The sequence below is a fragment of the Conger conger genome, chromosome 13, assembly GCF_963514075.1.
Source record: "Conger conger chromosome 13, fConCon1.1, whole genome shotgun sequence".
In the NCBI taxonomy this organism is placed as follows: domain Eukaryota; kingdom Metazoa; phylum Chordata; class Actinopteri; order Anguilliformes; family Congridae; genus Conger; species Conger conger.
Window position 1 is genome coordinate 18,452,763 of NC_083772.1, and position 19,139 is coordinate 18,471,901.

A 19,139-nucleotide genomic window follows, 5' to 3' on the forward strand; every position below is an offset into this window, starting at 1 on the left:
AACAGTTGATGACTTGAAAATTATGCTGACTGTCATTTGCATCGACTATTTAGGAAAATCAGAGAAAAATATAATTTGCATAATAATTTGGAACACAGTGTAAAATACCTGGGTGCAGAAACAAAGCGACATCTTTCTTGTTAGAAGACAAATGTTTTCAAGAATTAAAATGAGACATTTAGCACCCCTGGGATAATCTTGGCCAGATTCTGCAAAAATAAGCATAATACATTTTCAGCAGTCACCATTAATGTCTGGAACACAAAAATAAATTATTTACATAATTTCTGTATTATGCTATTATACAGTTGTGTGACAGTTTTTGGTTACAAAACTGGACCTATAAAGATAATAATTTGATCTTCTGTGACTCCTGCTGTCTTTATGACCCATATGTTCAATAAAAGACTCTTTCTCGAGAAAACAACTGACATAGACCTGAGGCCATTTCCTGAGCACAAACCTGTTTGTGAGTAAGCTTGTGCCCTGGCCCAAATCGAGCGTGACAGAGCACTGTGGACATGTACACTACTTGCGAACAGCCAGGAAGCCCACGTTTGCCGTGGACGGAACCCAACTGCATTAGCTTACGTTCCTGTAGCACTTCTTAAGCACACTCCAGGTGTAATTAATCACACCCGGCTTGTTTGCTGTAAAAATAAACAGCCACCAATCTGCACAGCCCATCAGCACCTCGCACTGTTTTCACACTTCTCTCACCGCTCTCCAACGGCCAGCGCAACACAAGAAAATACCCTTCTAACCAAGTGCATCTTCATTGTTTTGTTTAATTTCATTAATTCAATGACGTGTTGGCACTATCATGAGAATGTGAAGAAGGTAAACATGTCCTGCACCTTGTAAACAAAGAGGACTGTTTTCCGTCTTTGGGGAGTGTTCTTTCTTTGAAAGTGCAGGCAAGCCGTGACAGGTTGAGTGAAATGTCGCAAACGCTTCCTCTCCAGTTAGTCGCGGGCCTGATGTACCTGGACTCACGCCCACGCGTGCAAAACCACAGGCGTTTCAAACAAACATCGACCAGCACTGATAAAGCAATCTCAAATCTATGGTAGTTTATCAAAGCATGTTGCTGGAATGTTTTGTCAAAGTTATCACGTTGCCACTACATGTTAGCAACATTGTGAGAATGTTTTGTGTTCGCTGGGGCTATGACTCGATTGCTTAATAAAACCAAAAAAAAAAAACATAAAAATGATACATGATGTTGGGGAAGAGCAGAAGTTTTCTTCACAGGAAGATTAATGCAATTAAAATGTATAAAATGTTAAATTCAGTTAAGGACGGTTATAATGTAAAATAAAATAATTTGGCTTTAGTGTGTTTCACACATACATACCCACATTAAATGTATTTAGTTACCATTGGATACATTCAAATCTACTGCCATAGATTTTTTATTGCTCAAGGGTTCCAATTGTATTTGTATTTGTCCTCTTCACACTTGTTCCTGTGTTCGATCTGCAATTCGTTATACGTTGCACTGGATAAGAGTGTCTGCTAAATACCTTGTAATGCAATGTAATGTAATAATAAAAATAAAATCATTCATTAAATGGCTTAAATTATATGCTTCATTCTGAAGTTTGGCTGGGATTCAATTAACAACTTTGAATAACAAAAGGTTGTGATGACACGGTCATTCTGTAGAGGTCTGGGTGCGAACCAGAAATCAATTTCTCCTTAAAATGTAAGCATTAACCTTACACGTTTGCACTTCAACACTTACAGTAATATATCACAATCTATATGAAAACTTAATAACACTTTAGTTATTTAGTTTCATGTCACATTTCTTTCCTTGTCATGTTATTCCGCTTCAAGGCAGATAGCATGAATTGACAAACACTACAGATCCAGAGGCCCTCCATTTTAATTTCCTAACAGGAAATTAGTTCTGTCAGCCCAGGAAGTAGATGGGAGGGGCTACCTTTTCAAAATTCCATCAGAGTAGGGGACAAGCTCTTTCTAAATGTTGGTCCATCTCATGTTCAGATTGCAATCTATATCAGACTTCCACAAGATCATCTTCAAAAAATAATGGATTTAATGAAAGGGAAAACTGTACAATGCAAAAAATGCATTTGACTTTGTCCAGACATAATTCTTTATAAATAATAAATGCCTGAAAATAATAAATGTGCAAAAACAAGGCCAAACGTTTCGGCCTCAGACATAGAGAGGCCATCTTCATCTATACTATAAAATGTTTCTTAAATGAATTACTTTCTGAGCAGCTCAAATGAAACTATGAAAATAGAATGTGATAATGTGTGTTAGCCTAATGTAGACACTAACAGATTAAGCCCTGGAGCACAGTGCCTGATGCTACCTGCAGAATCGGAGTGAGAGAGAAATTGACATGTGCTAACATCATTTATACCGACACAGTATTCCTGCAGTGTAGTGTGACAGCAATTCAAAATTAATTGCAGTGAAGAGTCTATATATGCTCAGATTCGCAAGATAGCTATTAGTTATCCAGCAACAATGTCAGGTTCTAGTTTTTTTTATTATAAAATCTACACCTTGGTTTCGCATCTGGGTCACTTGTTCTACGGACCTGCTAAACAATGTTTTCAATGATATTTTCTAATGTCTATATTTTGTATCTAGTTACTGGCTATTGTACGTAACGAGACAGAGAGCTTCCATTAACAAAGGCCAACAAAGCTCAAAGTTCAGGCAACATTGGGATGTCTTCCAAATTATAACAAGAACCCATTTAATAGTTACGGACTAGGAATTACATTTGTATTACTCAAAGTGCATATATTCTGCTCGCACAAACCAAGATAAATTAAGGGTATCTTAACTTCATAGCATTTCATATCTGATAGAATGCTGAATGGCTACTTACTGGTCATCATGTTCAGTATTATATAATATGTAAGACATTTAGAACATGCTCTTGTCCAGAATGACTTACACCGTTCATTTCCCTTCCATAGAATCTATTCTTAGCTGCATATGTACTGAAGCAATTCCCTAAATGCTACCATTTAATATTTATTATATATTTATATTACTGAAGTACTTTGCTCAAGAGTACAATGGTAGGGCCCCATCTGGCAAGCAAACTGACAGCTTAGGAGCAGCAAGCCCAGGTCCTGAAACATTACTATACTGTGCTAGTCAATGTCACAGCAAGATACATACAGCATATGAGGCATTTATGACTGCATATATAGCGTTTGTTCCAAGGTATGATTAACAAAGCAGTTCTCATTCTCAGTTAACTATTATTTTTACCAACCTTCAGCTGTTTGGGCTGCACAGCTGTGATATTTTCAGATATATTTTATTTTACTGAGATGGAGACTCAACATCTAGGAGTACACCTAGCTGGGCCAGCTGCGGAAGGTAAGAGGATAAATCATTATTTCTTTCTTTAAGGTCTCGTAAACATCACTTTCTGTTTCACATCTTGGTTTTTCAATATAAAAAATGGCAGTGGGATTTGATTCATTTTTGTATTTTTTTATAGGCCTTAATGGTCCACTGCTAAGAAGTAGCAGGTGCAAATTCTGGAGCAGAATTCCCTCTAGAGCCGTGTCACAGGTAAAGGTTTATGCATGAATTGCTGCAGCATAAACACATTCCCTAAACTCAAATCTGTAGTAAAGTCTGACACCTGGCATCCTGAAAAGCCCGCTAAATCAATGCAGGTAGGCTACAGTGAACAAAATGTCCGCTGTAATCGAAGAGAGCATTGGATTCATCAACAGAACAACATGACGGCCTTGACCGTTAACCATCCCAAATGCTTTAAATCATTACAGTGTTTGTCTTTCTTCAGATTTTACAAGACAATACTGTAAATACTTGCACCACTTCATGTGGATGTACAGGGATACGTGGTGTAGTTTCACCATGGTAAATCTTAACGCTGGCTTTGCAGGCTGGAAGATTTAGTGACACATTTACTGATTTTCTGATTTCACAAAAGGCAGTGATTAGTATCCATTGACAAAAAATGCAGAAAATAGACAAAAAATATTTTTGCTATATTCTGCAACATTTAATGGAGAGACATGGAAGATTGTTTACTTCGGCCCACTGTTTTGGTCTACAAAGTTTTAATTTTGGAGTCCTATTACTAGACTACCGTACTAGAGCAGTATGGATTTCTATTGAAAAAATAAAACATTTAAAAGACGACAATTTTAAACTGGGTCCTTCACCAGGTTGTTAATACAGGAACTGTTCTTATGGCTTCTGTTTATATACCTGGTGTTACATAAAACATTGAAACACATTTCTGTACCCCCGCTGGTGATTCATGAACAAAATGAAAAGAACTTTCTTTCTTTTTTTGTTAACAAAAGACCACACCGCCTATAGACATAATATGGCATCCCATCGTTTAAAAGACGTGTCATTTTTCATTTCAGTAATCATTTCTGTGTGAGCAGCCATTGTCTCCACTTATAAAGAAGATCTGTGGTAGGTAATGTGACAGCCAACTATGCGGAATGTATGTTTAGTTACTGTGAATTCAAAAGAGAGTCCTCTCTTTCTTAAAAAGCCCAAAGGAATTTGTATTTGACATGTCAGAGCCTGTGTCATACAGGAGACAAGAGGCTGAGGGTTGCTGCATTAGATTCACGGCCCGGAAGGGGAAAATGTGCACGTCTTCACTGTAATGTAATCATCTCATCTCACAGCAAAGAGTCTGAAGTTTAGCGTCAGCAAAAGAATGCAGCTAACCGAATGGATTATAGACACTTGCAACATTTAAACCCTAGGCGATCTGTAAAAAAATAAATGGTTTTATAAAAAATTTAAAAAATCCTAAACCTCAGAAAGATCACATGATTTCTCTGGTACCTGCTCACACAACTTGAACCATGAATTGGCCTGCCTCCCGAACTGGCAAACAGTTCCACTGCATTCTGCCAACTTCCAGGGCAGCAATCCCACAGACTGCAGGAAAACTATGGACAAAGTGAGAAATGAGGAATTGGACTAAGTGACAAATTGGAGACAGGAAGTGCACATAAGGAAAACAGGGCCTTATATTGCCATGAAGTACTCCTGGCACCGTGTGATTGTCTCGAGCAGAAGAACTCGTGATCATTAGGTTTATTTAGCCCTCATCCTTACAACCCGTGATAGGTTAGTTAAAAAAGTAAAATCATAGAAATTGACTGTCTGGAGAAAAAAAGGAGGATTTTTAAAGGGTGGACTTTAAAAGTGGAATACACCATCACAAATGCAGCAGAAATGAAAACGTTATCAGAATGAAGTATGACGTGTGCGTTGGCAGACTACATGCATTACTCAACTTCACACAGATAAAAGGAGAATGTCAAAGTCATTACGAAGTGAGTGACGGCCCGACCCCTCTTACCTTGCATTAGGGAAACATGTGGGACCATAACCTAAATGAAGTGCCACCAAACCAAAATCTCAAAATATCATTTTCTTTCTTTTTCTTTTTAAGAATCACACTAATCAATCAAAAAACACGATTAAAAGCATAACAGGTCTCTAAAAAGGGAGTCTTCCTAAAACAAAGCTTTCAGCAAGTTGCTTTTGCAGCAAGTTGCTTTTGCAGCAAGTTGCTTTTGCAGCAAGTTGCTTTTGCAGCAAGTCGCTCTTTCAGCAAGTTGCTCTTCCAAAGTGTCTCTTCACAAACTGGAGAGGTGTCCACCATTACACCATTTGGCCAGGTGAACATCGTTGAACATAAGTGCCAATCAGTCAATCAGCCAATGGGCTGCCCCTGAAGGAGCCAGCCCCAGGCATGCTGGGATGCCCCTACAGGGGGACGTAACAAAGCGTGTGAGATTCTGTTTCATACCGTATTGTGCAGAAGTGGCTTTACAGGAATCGGTGAGAATTTTATTAAATGAATTAATCCCTTAAGGTGCACGGCCAGAGTGCATTTATGTCCATTCAATCCTTTTTAACAGTGAAAACAATGAAACTAATGCTTCCATTTGTATACACTATTTTATAATACCATTGCTTTAGCAACAGCCTTTCCTTATTTTATAATGTTTAAGCTGACAAAACAAACATGGGGGGATCTCAACTTCTATGCATTTCACAGATGACATAAATGAGGCTAAATTGGTATTCTGTTCACTGTGTTACTTTTTCCTGCCTCTGTCTCTGAACCAGAGACACAGGGGAACCGATCCACTATTCCTTTTTAATTCCGGGGCCTGAGCTGCTAATTATAGCTTGTTAGCCGTAGCTGCACCATTCACTCATCAGTAACCTCAGAGTAACACCCAACTTAACGACTTAGCTAGTTTCTGCTGCAAAAACGAGGAGTGCAGAGGCATTTGCTTCCTTTATTGCACCAAAGAAAATGACATTAACTCCCTTGTCCTCCCGCATTTTCTCCATGGTCTCTTTCAAAACGGCCACAGAACAACCAAAAACTCCACTCACTCGCTCACCATGCCCAGCGGCCTCACATATACACACGGACCAATCATGACACTCAAAACAGAAACAATACAACAACCGCCATGATTCTCACTCTAAAAGCTACATACGCACATTTACCAACAATGCCAATGGTTCAGAGAACCAAATCCATAATAGATTATAATTCTGAAAACATTTCAAAGGTGGAGAAACTGCAATAACAAAATTTAAAAAATCTGGGCAAAAATCGGTTTCATCTGAACGGTCCTTTTTTTTTAAAGCGGGAAATTCTCGGGGGAAATCAGTTAAAACCTGACAATGATTAACCTTGACCATACTGTCCTGTGAAAATTAACAAAGCTGGGGTGCTGGATATTACATTCAACAACACTTATTTTGTAACCTCCAGTACACTGTGCACAGTAGTGTGATTAAAAGATCCCCATCCAAAAAATACCCATCCAACAGCCAGTTATAATGCGGTGGGTCCATTCTAATATTTCAGGCCCTTCTTGACGAGAATGTGATTTAATGAAGGTCAGACGTGGCTTGTAATGTACTGCAGGATTGTAATTATGAAACAAAGCCACCTTTTTCTACTCTTTTGTACATTGAGCCAACTGTACCCTGACAGTTTACTCTCAACCACCCCTATGTACAGTATGAAGAAGAATAATGGTGCAGACTTCAGTACATTGTGCTGAAAACACATCGCAAACACGGTCATTTATTTTGTAGGAGAAGGTTGCTCATTCAAGACAATAATGATACCGATATCCTATGGTGACACAGCATCTCAAATGTACTGTTTTCACTTATTTACTGACTTATTTACTTTACTTTACTATGATGAATGATGAATGAATGACTTACTTACTTTTGCTTAATTATACAAGTTAGACTTAATGTGTGATTTTAGCCTGTTGTGTTGTCGAGGACCCGGCCCTAGGCCCCCCTGATGAGAGATTGACGGGGGATGGGTTAGAAAGGAATGCATTGTTAACCCCTCGCACACGCCATTGAGGTGGTAGTAAGAACGCCCGTAAGAAGAAAAATATGTGGTTCAGAGATAATGAGCAGCCATACTTGTCAGTAGAGGAGTCTGAAGTCGGGGGACTTAGATTTAGGGTTTTAAGGAGCAAGGTTAAAGTTCTGACTGAGAATACCCCAACCCTACAGGGGAGGGGCACAATGCCTGGCTAAAGAAAAAAATAAGGAAAACGGAAGGGATGTCAATACCGAAAGAATATTAAGAGGCTTCAAGGGCCTTCCTGATTATAGCACAAATAATTTATCGGATAGATTCAAAGGACTGACTATAGAAGAGTTGGAGGATGATTTACACTCAGCTATTGGCTGGATGTCCTTTGTAGATCCCTTAAGGCGCCGCAGAGAGGGGCACCTGAAGAGTGTGTTGAGATGGTGGAGGGCATTAACTTCTGGCTTGTATGAAGTCAAAGTTTGGAGAGAGTCCAAGGAGAGATTATGACAGGGAGACAAATACCAGTGATGAATAGGTTCCTTAAAAAAATACAAAAAAGCTAGTGTTTTTCCACTCGTATATTAAGATGGTGGAAATTCCCAAACCAGAGGGGCACATGAGATAAAATATTGGGGAAATTTCTTTTGAGGTATGAGAAAATGACAGTTGGAAAAACAGAAATAATTAATATGGTCATTAAAAAACAAGTTACATAAGAGATAAATGTCTTCCCGCTTGAAATATTGGGGACATTTCTTATTAAAAAGGTACACTTTTGTATGCAAAAAAGATATATAAGGAATAAGCTTTTAGACCTTAGGATAGCATCTTAGAATTTAGCTTCAGAAGATATCTATGGGCTGTTGAAGAGAGAGCAACACAAGACAGCTGTAGTCAAGCTGGAGTGGCGCGCTCCCTCTGCGCGCCACTCCAGGATATGGATATGGAGAGAGGAGTGACGTACGCGGTGCGGACTCAGCCCAAGAGTTGTGGCAGCGGGACTGATGTCGAAGAGGTGTTCATGTGCATCCCTCATCATACAGAAAAGCTGGTGAAAGAGTTAAAGGGCTTTTACGACATGCTTGGAGCCGTGAACTACACCTGGAGGCCAACAGACGGGACGCGGGGTTCCTCCACGCTACAGAACACCTTCCTGCTGGACCCACGCAAGAACCTGAAGCCTCCCCCCCTAACCTCAGTGTCAGTGAGGAGAGGCATATGCTGCGGCAGCACTGCAAAACCCCCGACGTGTTCGAAGACATACCAGTGCACATCCCATACAACAGGCAGGAGAAGTACGAAGTGCAAAGTCACGTCTTTCAAAAGTCTGGGTCCTGATCCTGCCCCAGATTCCCAAACCAATGCAGCTGTTCAAAGAGCTCATCAACAGCAAGGAGGAAGAATCAAATCCCGCAGAAAACGAGATGGCTATATTTAGGGCATGGGTGGTAATTATAATCTATATTACTTGTAAAAATAGGAAAAGTAGTACATAGAAGCTCAATGTTATAAGTTTCCTTTCATTTTTATGTCTTTTATTTTTTAGTAAGATACTATATACGATATAAATAAGTAGTAGACTTTAGGGGTGTTCGTACCCATTGTATTAATGGAAGTTCAGTAGCTTTTATCTCTGTGAAGGGGGAGCCATAAGATAAGGTAAAGGCCAAAGAGGAGGATGGATATTTGAGGGGTGTACCTTGATTTTTAAACATCATGGTGGAAAGGTAAATTAGAAAGAGCTAAAGGGGTATATGTAACTTGCATGTGATCAGCAAACTGAAAAAGATGATATGTACACTGTAATCTGTATAACTCTATTCTTTTGATTGATTATAATAAAGTATATCTTACTGTAATCATATGTGATAAAGATTCTTTAGAGGAATACATTGAATACAGGACATCGAATACCAGATTTGCATCACACCCTTCACTTCGAGACTGGGCTGGAAGTTCAGTAGAACTTACCAGGGCTCCAGGACGTTCGGAGTACTTGAGTTCGTCCCCGAGACACCTCATGGTGAGGTACTGCTCATGGGAACGTGAGGTCTGAGCTCGGCAAGGGGTCCGTGGCTCACGACAGTGTGTTCATGTCTTGGAATTCTTGCACACAATATTAAATCTTTCTGAATACATATGGTCATTATTGGAGCTGTAGATTCTTTGTGCAAATGTTAAGTGTTTATACTAGACATTTTACTGTGTGTAACAGGTAACATGTAACATGTGTAACAGGTGAGAAATTTCCTGAGTCCGAGGTGGGATTTGAACCCCGGCCTCTCACTTGTCCAAATTATTTGTTGAACGAATGCGTTACCAGTCAGCTAAAGACACACTCGCCTCTAGCCAAGGGCAACAATGCTCTTTTGAATTTGAGGGTTACATCATCGGGGAGTGTTGTCGCGATAACCTGCTACCAGCCTTCGCTTTCACTGCACCTCTGTGCTTACTAGCGAACTAGCTGAGCTAACCATGCTACACATGCAAGTTAAAATGCAAAACTGGGAAGAGTATATGTATATGTACATGAATAATTATGAGTCTATTCACAGGACTGATCATGGCTGATCGCAATTTTATGTTATGCAATTTCGTGTTATGCAATTTCAGGTGACAATTTCTCATGGCATGAGTTCTCACTATAGATGAGGTGTAAGAGGATTGCTGTCGCCATGCAAAAGAGACAACCTTGGCAACATTCCATAAGGAGATGTGTTTTCTTCTCAAAAAGCCTTTCAAAACGAACAGAAGCACAGTAATAAAACCTGGAGCTTTCAAAGTTACACAATGCTAGAAGCATGTATTAGACAAGAAAATGTTCAGTGTTCATTAATCATGAAATCCACTTTTACAGAGAAAATATAATCCTTATTCGACTCATTGGATATAGTTGAATTAACGCTGGTAATTTTACTGTGTACGACAATATTAATGATGCCCGAGAAATGGAATCATCATTTTTGGAGCTGTGCGTGTGTGTGTGTGTGTGTGTGTGTGTGTTTGCAGGCATACTGTAGGAAAAGTGATTGGAACAAGCTCATCATCACAGTACAGATCGATCCAAGTAAAGGTCAATCCTTTCAGATAACACCTGTGCTTTCACACAAAATCTGACACTGATGCACACTGACACTGAATAGGGAGTCAGAACCCCTTTACCTGATACAGACCAGAGTCAGAACCCCTTTACCTGATACAGACCAGAGAGTCAGAACCCCTTTACCTGATACAGACCAGAGAGTCAGAACTGCCTTACCTGATACAGACCAGAGAGTCAGAACCCCTTTACCTGATACAGACCAGAGAGTCAGAACCACTTAACCTGATACAGACCAGAGTCAGAACCCCTTTACCTGATACAGACCAGAGAGTCAGAACCCCTTTACCTGATACAGACCAGAGAGTCAGAACCACCTTACCTGATACAGACCAGAGAGTCAGAACCCCTTTACCTGATACAGACCAGAGAGTCAGAACCCCTTAACCTGATACAGACCAGAGTCAGAACCCCTTAACCTGATACAGACCCTACCCCCAGCTTAGCACTGACACTTCCTAAACATGTAAAGGCAGCCTGTAGCCTAGTGGCTAAGGTACATGACTCGCCCCCTTGAGCAAGGTCCTCAACCCTGCATTGTTCCAGGGAAGATTGTCCCCTGCTTAGTCTAATCAACAGTAGGTCCCTTTAGATAAAAGCAGTAGCTAAATAACTGTAATGCAACATGTGCATACTGAACATATTACTGGCCAGGCCTGGGCTCAGATTATTTCAAATACTTTCACCATTTAGAAAACACCAAAAACCTAGCAGATGGTAGATCATAAAAAATACATTTCCATTTTCATAAATATAATTTTAAAAAAGTAGAAAGAATTATTTCATCTTGCTGTACCTTCCGGTTCATAATACATTTTCTTGGAGCTCCTCAAGGATGTGTAGGAGTGCTTTCAAATATTCAAATGTGTTTCAAATATGTATTTGACCCTGAACTAAGCATATTATTTCTCAACAACAATGAGAAAAAACTCCTCGAATATGAAAGCACACAGTCATTATACTCTGATAGAATTTAAACCACATAAAAGTTTTGGCCTGCTAAGTTCAGTTTTGTTAATCAGTAGGTTGTTCTCATGGCAATAAGGTCAGCCCTGTTCTGTTGAGGAGGCAGTTTGATTGACAGCTCTTTGTTTCAGTTGAACTCCATGTCTATCTCAGATGAGATCTGCTCATCCCTTTACTGATAATGATGGCCTGTCTGACGCGATCCAGAGACAGCAGGGAACGCCGTTGACTGACAGCTTTTTGTTTAAAACTGCATATGAAAAAGATTTTTTCTTTCAATTTGTGCGTTATGTTGTTCCTATAATTATGGCTAGGCTTCAGGTTGTTTCACGATGTAAACAGTAAAAACTCATATGGCGATCTCCATGTCATGCCCATCATAATATCCATCCCATGAGCCTGATTAACTCAACATCCTGGACAGCTGTACCAAAGATGGTTCACTGGGGAAGCATTCTTATTCTTATCCATACATTAATTAATATATTATGGGCTGCAGAGTGCAAAGAACCAATGGCTAAATGCTGAGACATACCATACTTTATGGACATACCATAGATTCAGTCGGCAATGCTTCACAGTAAGGTAGACAGTGAAAACAAACCTGCGTCTGCCATTGTTCTGAATAGGGAACCATGGTAGATAATCGCTATTTTAATATTTTAATAAAAAATAAGGTCAGCAAATTGTATCCAATCATTATATTTAAAGACAAGCAGAGGTATTTTGGTGAAAATAAACTGAGCAGGACTTGAGCGCTGTTCTTCTGAGGTTACAGATTGGAGAGATGATCCAACTCAATCGCCAGAGGGTATCACTCTTTTTTGTGTTATTAAATCCCATTTATGATCCATACCATGAATAGTAGACTATCTAGCTTGACTAACTAACCAGACTGCCTAGTTGATCTTAATAGTTCGGTTTCACTTTTTACATTAGGTTGCAGAAGCAGTGTTAATGATTTAATTTTATAGGCTCATGTCTTTAGCTGTTGTTGGCAGTAAAAAAACATTTTAAAAAGAAAACTTACTGAACATTTTCTGTTCAGTAAGTGACACGCAAATTGATATTGAAGTATGACAAGATTTTATGCGCATTGAAAGACATGTAACTGCCTGTCCGTTCATTTCCTGTGGAAACGCTGCCGAACTTCCGCCCTCCTGGGATGAGTCTGGAGAGATTAGGACGTTTTTGTGAGCGTGTCGTTCTTGCCGACTGGATCTATGCCCTACACTACAGCATGAGAATCAATACCCAGAATTCTAAAAGGCAAAGAGAGACAAAAAACATAAGTAGAAGAAGTCATAAATTCCTACATATACATTCACTGTGTACAGGACACCATTTCACCATTAATATGTATAAAAGTAGACCCATAATAAGCTAATACCTACAATATCAACTTGAATCGAAGGCAATAATATTTGGCAGAATTATTCTTTTTTTGGGAAACCAGCACCTAGAAGCCTCCCTTTTTGTTCATCTTTGTGTCCATATCACTGCACAGTAACCACACCAGCCAGAAAAGCAGAGGTCAACATGCTTGTGCTGAAGCCTTTTGTTATCGCCATGGGAACAGTCCAGCCAAGAGACCAGGACAGGAGCGGTTTTGACCTGTTGGCCTGGCCTCATTGACTGACTCATTGGCTGAAATCGGTCTTAAGCTCACTGTAACAACCTCAGACTTCCTGGGGGATTAGTCTAATGCCTCGAGTCACCATGAAGAAGACCTCCCTGTTCTTCTTCTTCTTCATGGAGAGCAATCACCACCACCCTCTCACCCCTAGGGCCCCCCTAAACCAATCAGTGCTTGACTCAAGGGGGAGACTCGGGGGTGGGCTCAACGGTACACCCCTGGGTGGTCGTCCTGGTCCCCGGGGGAAATGTGAGGTTACTGGGAAAGCTCCCCCCACAGTGGAGGACCATGGGGAGGACTGTCAGCAGTTTGGATTAGGCCCTTTATCGCTGGCCACAGAATGCTTCGCTTTAATTGAACACTTCTAATGCGACCTCAGACACCAAGGTTTGCTCGCATATGAACTTGTTCCTCGTCCCTCGGTTAACTCGTCACTGTGGGAGGCCGGGACTGCCTCACTGTGGCCAGCGTCTCCAAACATCGAGCCGTAACCGTGGCAATGTGTTCTTGTAACTGGATAGGTCTACAGATTCAGAGTCTATAGATTCAGAGTCTATAGATTCAGAGTCTATAGATTCAGAGCTGCTTCATAAGCTAAGGGAGAATGAGCGCAGGAATTGTCCAGTACGTTTATTTGGGTCAAAATCCATCTTTTCAAATAATGTAGAACAGTGGTTCCCAACCCTGGTCCTGGTTTCCATTTCAGCCAGAGTTGCCATCCCTGAATTTCAACAAGCTGTTAATTGGTGCTTTTCATGTTTTGAGAAATGATTAACCTCTTACTGTAAACTGTATGTCAGTAATAGCTGCATATGACATGAAGAATAAAATCCTGTGTTCATACTGTGCTTATTGTGCCATATACCTGGAGCAAACAATTACGGAGAGACAGTAACAAAAAAACAAAAAAAAAACTTGCCGAATCAATGAGCTACTTAAGTTGTTCAAGATATGTTTCAGTTTGTTCACAATCCAGGTTTGGCTCGTTATCATTTGTTTTGTCTTTGAATTCTTCATTATCTACAAATTTGATAGTTGTCCACACTTTCACCAATTAGCTATGTTGGACATAATATGGCTTAAGAGGGTAAATGATCCCTGTAGACATGAAAAGCACATAATTAAGAAAAAAATAACAGCTTGTCAAAATTCTGGGATGGCAATTGTGGTTGGAACAAAACCCTGTCCCAAGAGCAGGGTTGGGAACCACTGCTGTAGAACTCTAGCATTGGCTAGCCTAGCGGAATCCACAGAAATCTCCACAGAAATATGGATCCTTGGTGAACTGGCTCGACATTTAGTTGAAGAAAACAGAAGCTTTTTTTTAGATTACATTTCTAGATGAAAGAACATTATGTGCAGTGCATGGTATGGTCAGGATTAGGGTGAGCACACGCCACTTTTTCTTTGTTCCAAACAAACTGAGAATTTGAGCTTCTGTTGCACCGGGAAAGCATGTTTTTGCTCCTTGCACGGTCCGTTTGGTCAGGGATTTGGGAGATATCTTTAGATATCAAAGCACCTTTGAATCTTCTAACAGAATACATGAGTGGCATCTGCACTCTAAATTCACAGAAATTTTACTATATAGTTTTTTTTATTTTTATTATATTGGTTTTAACAAGAAAAAAAAAAGAAGTTTATTCAGGAATTCAGAGTATGGTTCTTCCCCCGTTGTTTTCTCCCGGTGTGAAATACCCATAATCCTCTATGTCGTAGCGCTCATCGCAATCTCCTTTGTTCAATTGTGATTGCGCGAGTGTAGACACACAATGTGCTGACCTATGAAGCATGTGATGTCATTGTTTCTTATCACACCGTGGTTCACGAGTCAAACTCACACAGACAGGAGGCACAGGAAGACGCATCACATGCGACAGTTGAACCTCAAGAGCAAACATCAGTATTCAGGCCATCTGGAACCTTCCCTCCCTGGGTGGGGCAGGGGATTGTACTTTGTCCTGAGAATCATATAATTTACTGAGGTTCTTTTTTTTTTATTTATATTTTTTAGGCCTTTTTCAGCTTTATTGGACAGTATATAGAGACAGGAAGAATGGGGGCGAGAGAGAGGGAAAGACATGCGACAAATTGTCAGACGGTCGGATTCGAACCATTGACGTCGCGGCTCACAACGAGCATGCGGTCAGTGCTCTGCAGGCTGCGCCGCCGAGACATCCTACTGAGGTTCTTTTAATATCATTCCCTATGATGGGGATTCACTTATTACTTCAATGTCATTTTAAAATATCATAAAGTCGATGTACTCCAGATCCTGCTCAAGACACTCCTCCGCTGTTGAATTATAAAACATTTACTCACTTCACATTTTCTTAAGATCTCTTGTTTTCTCAAAGCTTAAAATAGGAACTGATTTTAGTGTTCTGTGAGCCCTGATGTAGAACACCTTTAGGTCCAGTGGGAACTATAAAAATATTTCCATTTCCACTATAAATGAGATACATTACACCTGATATAAAAAACATCACGCTGTGTGTGAGAATATCATACATTCAAAACTGGTAGAGAAAAAAACCCAATCAATAATAAGAATTTTACACTGAGGGAAAGAATGCACCGCAGTGTCTATGTTTAATTACTTGTGTGGTTTCACTTTCACCGCTGGTGTAAATCTTGCATCTCAAGGTCACCGAATAAAAAGTGACTATCACAGACTTTGCATTTTCATCTTTATTTACAAAAAATGAACAATTGATACACATAAGTCTCCACAGACTTCAACACAAATGTATTTTCACTACAGTGAAAGAGCAAAGCCTGCCCCCGCAGTAATGATGGGAGATACAAACAGAACACAACAGGTGCGCGACACAAACCGGATCAGGCAAGTTCAGAGCTTCACAGGAAAAGAAATACAATATTATTATCCATACAGATATGACCACACACTGCCCTCACATATAAAACCTTAAAACCCATAATGTCAGTGTACAGACATACCACCAACAGGCTTCTGCGACAGACTCGCTGTAGAACAGCGCAAACCGCGAACAGTTTTGGATTCTTTAAATTCTTTGTGCCATAGACTGGCACCCATAGCAATCTCTCCCTGTTACATTCTTCATCTCAGATAACTCTAACTTCCAGTACCAAGAACACCTGGGGAAGAATCGTTAAGGCAACCTATAAACGGGCTGGGCGCTCTCTCTCCATCCAATTTCACCGGACTGTTCCACCCACGCCATCACTGCACACATCGACCCGAGTCAGGAACTCTCTGAACCCGTGTAGAATGACAGATGGCACCCCGATCGACTAAAACACCAGCAACGCTGGGAATGAAATGAACAGAATACATGGTTGAAATACACTACTATATGTGAACAAATCCTGGATGTCAAACCATTTTTGAGCCTCTGCAGGAGTTGACAGACCGCTAAAGTGTTTCTGCCAGTTAAAAATTATCCAGACTTTCTTATATGACACGTTTCTTTTCTAATTTGTTTTTACCCAAAATTTGAGACATGACAGAGGATAGAGAAGAAACAACTCTGTGTTCCTGAATTGACTATCCTGAAAAACACAATATACAATGTGTTTGTTGACAAGTTTCCAGTGAGGATCAGAGTAATTCATAAGATGCAGGCAAACAAAACAAGCTCTACTGTAAATTGACATTTGCAAGCAGAACTGTATTAGTTTTGGAGCGTATGTGTGTGTGACTGTGTGTGAGATTTGCATTGTGTCTTTGTATTTCATATATTTAAATCTATAACGCTAACCCCTTTTCTTCAGCCCGACAGTCTAAATATCTCCAAGTTCAACCCATGATTGTTTGCATATGAATCACAAAGTCTACACACAAAATTAATTGGCTTTTGTCTGAAAAAGACACTTTATGATACTGAAAACTGGTCGCAAAAGCCTCTCACATATAATAAATCTAAATACATGTTATGTAATGACCAACAGAATACTCTAAAAATCTATCTAAACTGTCATAATGTATATTAACCATCTCAAGCTCATATCCTGGAGGGCCACAGTGTCAGTTTTGGAATTATATTTATTTTTCCCAGTGCTTAATTTAAGTCACTGATTGGCAGGAGTAAACTCATCTTGTTTTTAATAATTTAATAATGAATTATAATAGTAACAATTAAATGATTTTAATACATAATAAGGTCTAAATTGGCTGCAAACAATCCTGGACAAAATGTGGCCTCTCTCTCTCTCTCTCTCTCTCTCTCTCTCTCTCTCTCTCTTGCTCTCTCTCTCTCTCTCTCTCTCTCTCTCTTTCCCTCACACACACACACACACACACACACACAATGAACTTAATTAAAAAAATTATAAAACCTCTAAATAATGACAGTTTCCTGGCCTGATATACTTTTCAGTGTTTCTAAAAAAGCAGTTGAGTATAGATGCTCAACAGGGCTCTGTCAAATAACAGAAAACAGCAGGAGAGCAACCTTTACAGTGAAGGAAAACACGCTTTTATCTCAGAAATCAAACATCTATATATGCCTGTACAGGCTTACAAGCATGTACACCGTCGCCAGGGGCAACCAACCGCAGGGTGTGGCTGTTTTCTTAATTTCTGCTTAAAAACAACCGTCAATTCAAATGTACTAATCCAGGTGAGGTGAGCTACTGTAACTATGTGATCTGCATACATTAATTTAGCAGTCTACTGAGCAGCAAAAAAACCCTGCCACAGGGCAGGTTAGCCCCAGCCTGTAGTACCTTATGACTGCATGGGAACACACTTTTGTGTATGTTTATTTTTAACAGAACAGAGTGTGAAGGTTGCTCTTGTACTTTTGCATGTAGTAAGACACATTACTGTAGGTTTGGATCTGAAAATACAATATTCAGGCACAGAGATCTTGAGACATTTTGGATATGGTCCTACAGGATCCAAGGATAATGAAATGACATATTTCTCATGAGTGGTTTAAATGGATTATTCACTGATGTAAAAGCATTTATGTTGTGTTGGGTATTAGGCAGTTAGTACTTTACATCGCAATCATTGCTGTTCACAAAACCTTCACTTATTTTAAAGGACACACTTGGTTGATTAAAAAAGAACAAAAACACTCTTGCAGTGGTATTTGAACATTCATTATGCGCAGAATATATTTGGCTTGAAAACAAATCCAATCAATAATACATCAAGAACTGTTATTTTTGCTACTTTATATTCAAATAATCAGCATTTTTGCAACTAATTAAACTGTTGTAAGGCTACACATTTTAAGGTAATACAAATTGTTATTCTTTAAAAAAAATTATAATACATGACTAATCAAACACTGCATGATCTGTAAGTTATGTTTTTAAAGGCCAAAAATATTACATTAATACTCAAATACTACAAGATCTTTATTTTAAGGTTTCCCCTTGCATGAGTGTTTATGTCTGCAAAACTTTAGATCTTTTTTAAGAAGATGAAATTAAGGATTCCAGAATAATTTCTAGATACTGTATATTTAGATTTAGGCATGTTTTTATTTTCATTGGTAGTGTTTAGAGATGGCTACTGAACTGAATTTCCACACATACACATACACATACACACACACACAAACAAACATACTTTTATAATGTCAATTTCCCAACTATATCCATTAAGACCCACACATAATCAATCTTCAACCATTTGTTCTTAATACATAGTAATGAAGAAAAAAAATATATAAAAATGCTTGTTTTGTACAAGTTTGTACAAGGAAATCTAAATCCTTACCTAATAAGTACCAGATATTTACCTAGTAAATACTAGGTAATTAACAGGTTGTAAAATTCAGCTTTAATGAAATTACTGACTGAGAAAAAAAGAGAATCACACAACTGAAATGGAGTGAATTACAGCACACAACTGAAACGTAAAAAAATCCCTATTATAGATCTTTCTTTTGTGACAGAAATAAGTACCAATGAACTGCATGTTCTGCCACACACAGTGCTTACACAAGATGGACACGTTAAAGACGACTTGATGGCCATGCCTTTTTTCCTATCGACAAATCCATGAAAGACAAATCCTTCAGTTATACACGTTCAAAGGAAACAGACAGTGGAAG